General features: G+C 39.0%; 1 long non-coding RNA gene across 1 annotated transcript; it reads right to left on the reverse strand.

The window, feature by feature from the left end:
• Positions 1–4,768: 4,768 nt before the first annotated feature.
• LOC129877671 (uncharacterized) lies at positions 4,769–6,833 on the reverse strand. The gene is made up of 3 exons (XR_008763589.1): positions 6,748–6,833; positions 6,083–6,129; positions 4,769–4,983 (listed from the first exon to the last, which is right to left on the reverse strand). It is a non-coding gene; the product is annotated as an uncharacterized LOC129877671 (long non-coding RNA).
• Positions 6,834–7,777: the final 944 nt, after the last annotated feature.

Genomic DNA, 7,777 nt, shown 5'->3' on the forward strand with positions numbered 1-7,777 from the left:
ACACCTAAAGTATCACAATACACTGTAAATCCCTTGTCCTCGATGGAAAGAGTAATAGTGGAAGCTGAAGTCAACAAGGCTTTGAGCTTCAGGAAACTCACTTCACACTCGTCATACCACTAAGAAGGAACATTCTTTTGAGTCAATCTAGTCAAAGCAGCTGCAATAAAAGAGAACCCCTCTACAAACTGTTTGTAATACCTTACCAACCCGATGAAATTGCAAACCTCTGTAGGAGAAGTGGTTCTATCCCAATCACGGACCATCACTATCTTCACTACATCTTTAATAATGCTATCTTTGGACACCACATGCCCTAGGAATGCCACAGACTCAAGTCAGAATTCACACTTAGTAAATTTGGCATAAAACTGCTGATTTCTTAAGGTCTGGAGTACTTCCTCAGATACTACTCATGCTACTCTCTACTCCTAGAGTAGACTAGGATGTCTTCAATGAATACAATAAGGAAGAAGTCCAGGCCTGAATACATGGTTCATCAAATCCATCAATGTTGCAAGGGGAATAGTCAACCCAAAAGACATGACTAACAACTCATAGTGGCCATATCGAGTCCTAAAAACAGTCTTAGGAATATCTAACTCTTTAATCCTCAACTGGTGAAACCCTGACCTCAAGTCTATCTTAGAGAAAATGGTTGCACCCTGGAGATGGTCGAATAAGTCATCAATATGCGGCATCGGGTACTTATTCTTGATGGTCACCTTATTTAGCTACTTATTAGCAATACACATACACAAGGTACCATTCTTTCTTTTTCACAAAAATAATAGGAGCGCCCCAAGGAGACACACTTGGACTGATAAACCCCTTACTCAAGAGATCCTGGAGATGCACCTTAATCTTTCTTAACTTAACTAGAGCCATTCGATATAGTGGAATAGAGACTGTCGAAATTAATATCATGCTCAAGAGAAAGACCAGGTAGATCAGGGGAAAATATATCAGGGAACTCTCAGGCCATCGGAACAGAATCAATAAATGGAGTGTCAGCACTAGTGTCACGGACATAAGCAAGATAGGCTAGACACCCCTTTGCTACTAATAGTTAAGCCCTAAGGAAGGATATCACACCACACGGTACGTGACTAACTACATTGGCCCAAACGACCGAGGGAATACCAGGCATATACTAACAATCTTGGAGAAGCAATCCAAAACTACATGATGAGTAAAAAACCAATCCATGCCTAGAATCAAGTCAAAGTCAACCATATCTAGCACTATAAGGTGCACTCTAGTATCATACTCTATGTTAGTCACCACACAATATCGATACACATGATCCAATACTAAAGAATGACTTACGAGGGTAGCCACACATATAGGCACAAGCAATGGCTCACATAAAACATCTTATCAAGTAGCATAGCAAGCAGAAACATACGAGTAAGTAGACCCCAGATCAAATAAATCATAGGCAGGCTGATGAGAGATGAAGATCATATGTGTGATAATGGCATCCGATGTCTCTACCTCCGTCTTATTCGTAAAAGCTTACATATGACTCCATCCACCTCTACCACCTGTCCGACCTGCCTGGGGACTACCCTTATTTCTCTAAAAATCACTTGTGCCACCCTGTACACCCTCTATGGGTGGATGAATTAGGGCTTAAAGGGCCTAAACCTACTAACCCTATGGACCTTACTGGCTCTAGCATCTATGATATCTAATAGTAGCATATTCCTTAGGAAAGTGAGCTCTCATACCATACTCATAGCATAGCCCCATGAATGAATCTCCCTGTGATGTCCTAGGTGAACTTGAATGCCCACCACGACCTGAATACCCAGAAGTCTGACCCCAAATAGATAGAACCAAAGTTTGGCCTCTTTAACCGCTGGCACCTCCTGATCCACCATCACTAAGCTATAAGGCTACCTGAACCGGCCTACTAGGTGGGTACTGCTGTGGATGGCCTCTGCCAAAAGAACCCCTACCATGTGAAGGGTATCTACTATAACTGCCCAAGTAGTAAGGCCTCTTATTGCTGCCTTCGTAGGCTTCACGAAGTATAGACTCAATAGTATGAGCATGATGTACTATCTGCAAGAACGAACAACCTGATTCAACCATCTGCTCTATAGCCAACCTCAAAGAAACATATAACCCTCTAACAAACTAGCGTACTCATTCCTTCTCTATCGACATAATCATGGTAGCATGCCTGGATAGCTCACGGAGCCACGACTCATACTTTATAATCATCATCAGTCCTTGTACTAATATTTTTAACTCAGCCCTCAGCCTCTATCTCAAACTGCGAGGTACATACTTCTCTAAGAAGACATCAGAGAAATGAGTCCATGACATCGGTAGTGAGCCCACTAGTTTGTATCTAAGATTGATCTCCACCACTTCTTCACTAGTCCATCCAGATATAAAGCAATTTAATAAACCCTATAGGACTTCACCAACCTGAGGTTATGCAACCTTTCCTGGAAACTAATGAAAAACTCATGGGCATCCTCGCCTACGGCACCCAAGAACCTAAGAAGGGCTAATCTGATAAACCTGTCAACATCTTCTACTCATCCATAGTCATAACTACTCTAACTGCCATGTACTAAACAACTGTGTGGATAGGCTGAATCACTAGATGGGGAGCTATAGTAGTAGGATATAGAATTGTGACTGAATCATACTGAGCCCCTGCCTGCCGTGAATTTGAGCCTCCTCTTGGACTTGGGATCCGACTGAAGTACTAGGTAGTGTCCCTGCTTGGGGCATACCCTACATAAAGATAAGGATGCAGGCTAAAGTATCATGTAATACTGGTATGGCTACAAATCCGGGTAAAGGCTGAGTTGGATCCTCCTCCGCCGACTGATGCTCGAATTGCTCAACCTCTATATCTAGCTCTAGCACTAGTGTTATGGCCCAATCTCTACCCCGGTATCTGTGTCTACCTCAATCCCTACCCTAAGCTGGGATCTATCTATAGGCGTAGGGGGTCTTCGTCCACCCCGAGTAGATCTCTTTCTCGCCATATAATAAATAGTGAAACAAATAGGACTTTGAGGTGTTGATCATCATAAGCAAATGATAAGAAACTAGAATAGTGAATTAATTCCTAACAATGTCCTATAGCCTCTCAAAGATTGGATATGGAGGTCATTGCACTGATCCATGAGACTCTACTAGATACTTGCTCTTGTAATGGTGAGACCATTGAACCTAAGTTCTGATATTACTCTGTCATGACCCAAATCTGGGCCATGATGACACCTACTATAATTCCCGAGTAGGCAAATCAAACCTAACTAATGCAAAAGTCAAATCTTAATTTAAATAAATAATTAATAACAAAAGAAATCAGGCCAAGGTATAGATATGTAAATATGATACAAACTATACAAAAAGGCATAAACGTGACTAAAAAATGATAGACTGATGCTAGACAAACCCCAGACCTCATGCCACCTATACAGGAGCTACTAAGTACAAAAGCAGACAATATATATATACAATAAAGAACTGACTATCCCAAAATACAAAATAGTAGTCGGTACAAAACAAGGAAAGTAGCAAGTCCTTGAACGCTGGAAGCTCACCATAATATGGATCTAGTATAACTACGGGTGATCAGGCACGTGCTGGGGGTGGCTCGAACTAGGAGCTACACCAAAAAGATGCAGAAGTGCAATATAAGTACCAAAATGTGGGGTACTCAATAGGTATCATAGGAAGACCGAGCTCAAAAATAATAAATATATAATAAACAATAGGATGATACTAATAATAGTACGAGACATACATAAAACTACAGTTATGGGGAAAGAGGGTCTGAGAAGAATCATACGGCAGCCAAATAAGTCCAACCATTCATGTAATCACATCAATAATCTCAACTCATAAAATACAGGTAGAATGCACAAATGTTAACTTGTAGTTAAGTCTCAATATCCTCTAAAAGTATCAAAAGGTGCCCGGAATAACCCACAAGCTCATTAATAAAAGGGTCACATGAAACAATACCTCCAGCTCATCAATAAAGAAATAATAACCCAAAATATGTGTTAATAGGCCGCCCAAAATTCATAGCTCGAACTTATAAAATGAAATAAATTATAGCCCAAAGTCAATAAAAGGGCCGCTCGAAATCATACCACTAGCTCATCATCCATGAAATCTCTTAAATAAGTTATCACCGAATTTTTCCTTAAATTTCTCATATTTATTCATCAACCAAAAATCTTAATATCATTTTTTTATTCTTTTTTAAAAAAGGATTCTTAACACTAGTGAGGTAAATAAGACAAGTAGCATGTCAAAATCATGTATCACTCAATTCAGGAAAAATCCCTTCAAGGACACTATATCACTAATTTGAGTCTCTAGTGTGCCAAAAGCATGGACCAATATTTCAATATCATAAACAAGCAAGGCATAAGCATAAGCCAAAATCATAACAAGCAGCATCCTAACTTCAAATCACCAAGGAGCAAGTTCTAAGGATTCTAAATGATGTAAATAAGCCAAGCTAACAGCTAGACTAAGGTTCCAATGGCTGAAACCCAAATTAGAGACTAACGATCATTATCGGCTCCAAAATGCTCAATAGGATATATGTCACAACCCAACTCCGTAGGCCATGACTGGTGCCCGAGTTGGGCACCCATACGTACCCTTAGCCCCACTTAGTACATTAATCGAATAAACATAGGTAATGATTAGAAGGGATCTCTAAACAGATATAATGCACGAGGGTCGATAGGCCATCACGAAATACAAAAAAACCCAAAACATATATACAAAACCCACATCTCATGTTTACAGACCTCTACAGAATGATATCCTAGTCATATGACGGGACAGGGCCCCGCCGTACCCTAAACAACGTATATATATATACAACAGAAAGTGTCAGTACCAAAATAGGACTCCGAACAAAGGAGCACTGTCGACCAACATGGTGGATGTCCTAAGCGAGCGGATCAGCAAACCAATCATCTGTACCTGCGGGCATGTAACGCAGCCCCCGAAGAAAGAGGGTCAGTACGGAAAATGTATCAAGTATGCAGAGCATAAACTGTAATAAGTAAAGTTATTTCGAGAGCAGAAAGTGCAAAAATGAGCAAAATATCCAGAAATATCAAATGCTTATCAAACCACATATAATGGGTTGTAATAAGTAAAGTCATTACCGCAATAGAATGTACAAAACTGAGCAAAATGTCCGGAGATATCAAATGCTGATCAAAACCTCAGATAATGTATGCAGAAAAACATATGCCATATCCAGCCCCATTATGGGACTCGGTGAACAAATATGGTCGCCCTCCTGTCATTGGCGCCACAGTACAACGTAACACCAGAATAGGGAATATCTCCGTAACAAATCATATCATATCATATCAGATGGCCATATCAAATCATATCATATCACATCATATCATATCATAAGCATATGTGTACATGGCACAACATAACTCTGTGGCATAACATACACCACCCCATGTACATGTCATACCTTCCTCCTCACGTCGGGACACGACGAACAATGCAGAGAAGTATGCACGATAACATATCTTGGCCTAGGCTCAGTGAAGGAAGCATTGAGGCATCCACGAGTGGAGTAGTGAGAAACTATATGCAATTTAAATCATATTTAAGACTCAATGGAATAATCAGAATGAGCTATCATTTAAAAATCGAGATGAGACTCATGTCAAGTACCTTTCGAAAGTTACCCTGGATTATATCAGAATAAATCTTCTGGAATCATATAGACGTATCGAAGCATAATAAAATACCTTTAGGAAATCAAGGAATTGGCCATTCTAATGGCTCTAGGAATAGTAACCTCTTTGAAAATATATAAAAGGCATATTTTTGTTTCATAAATACCATACCAAAACAAAGATTAGCTTTACATACTTATGTCAAAACATGAAAATCGAAAGAATATGCTTTACATACTTATGTCAAAAACATGCCAAAAGAAAGAAAGGTTTTACATACTTATAACAAATACATGCCAAAACAAGAGAAAGTATAAGCTTTACGTACTTATGACAAAGACATGCCAAAAGAAAGAAAGGTTCGCTTTACGTACCTCTTACGGATTACTCTTAACTATGCTCGCCTCGTCTTCTCTTGAACCTATTTAACATGAAATTAATACTAAGATTAATAAACTTTCACTTTCCAATTTCCAAGTCTACACCCAAGTAACCATAGGAATCATTTCCTTATCTATGTCTCTCGACTAGTTTATTACTAGCTCTGAATCTACCGAAAATCGGGCAACATCTCCCCTGTAACTTGAACATCCCCGAATTTCCAACTCGGCCACCATGTCAACAACCATACCAACAACAACATCCAGAAGAATGTATACAAGTAAATCAGTTCAACTTTACACAATACAAGCTCTATACAACTCATTCCAAACTACGGTACCAAAATAGAGTTTTTAACCTTTATTTCGTAAAATATGTAGTCATACCAAACGGAGGGTTGTGTGGCTGCAACCAGAAGAACCCACATCCATTTTTCAGTACTTTACATCCCTGAAACAGGCAATTAAACCACCACCAAACTGCAGCACCACAACAACAACACACTACGCGACTTCAATTTAACTACTACGACTTCCATTTAGTTTGTTTCCAACGTCAAACATCCTTATACATTTTTTTCCACTTCCAGCATATTTTAAGAAATGTAATATACTTCATAACATCATCATAAAGTCCAGTTCAAAAAATAAAACTTTACCTTTCCCGAAATTCACCAAAACTCGCCAAAACTTGCCTCGGAATTTCCTTTAGCGCAGCTGAAACTTATGGGCTGTTTGGTAATGTTTTGGGCTGACTCAAACCCTAAATTTTCATTACTAACATCTTCATAACATAATGGTATAAATCATATAATTAATTCTTGGAAAGGAATTGGAAAACGTACCTTTTTTTCCTCCCAAAACCGTAGCTCTTTCTTCTTTCTAGCCTAAGTTTCTCTTCTCCTCTTCTTTCTTTCTCTTGTCATTTCGTTTTTCTTGTATTGAAATATCTAGATGAGTGTGGAAATTAATGAGTCATAAGACACATATATATATATATACAACTTTAGGGGTGACACATGTCATCCCCTAAGTGGCGACACGTGTCAAGCCCTAAGTGGTGACAAATGTCAAGATCTAAGTGGTGACACATGTCAAGGTTTCATTGGTCCAACACACCCCTTTTCTCCAATCATGGGCTGTCATGTGGCATGTGGGGCCCACATGAGTCTTCTTGAAGACTTTGTGAAATTCCCATTTTACCCCTAGCCTTCCACAATATTACCATAGGCCACTTTGCGAATTTTCCTTTTTGCCCTTTGCCTTTGACAATATTTCCACACTATTAATGATCATAAATAATATTCATATCCAACTTGTATATTAAATAAATTTTGGAAGATGTTCATTCCCTTAACTTTACCACGGCTACCTTAAAACATCCAACCGTATAAAATACGGGATATAACATCCTCCATGAGAAAATCCAATTTTTGCCCCTTACTTTTTCTAATATTTCCAAGTTGAAATTCCAATTTAGTCATAAGAATTTTGTATCCAACAAGATCAAACATAGCCTTGTCCTTGACTTGTTACCGTTATCCCGAAATGCCCTAATGTGCAAAATACGGGTTATAACAATATAACACCTAAATCACCGAACTAATTACACATTGCCACTAAAAATATATCAATTCCAACCAAGCCAAGTCTAACAGGAGGAAGCCATAACCTACCTCAACGTTGAAA

The sequence above is a fragment of the Solanum dulcamara genome, chromosome 12 (genome assembly GCF_947179165.1).
Source record: "Solanum dulcamara chromosome 12, daSolDulc1.2, whole genome shotgun sequence".
NCBI lineage: Eukaryota > Viridiplantae > Streptophyta > Magnoliopsida > Solanales > Solanaceae > Solanum > Solanum dulcamara.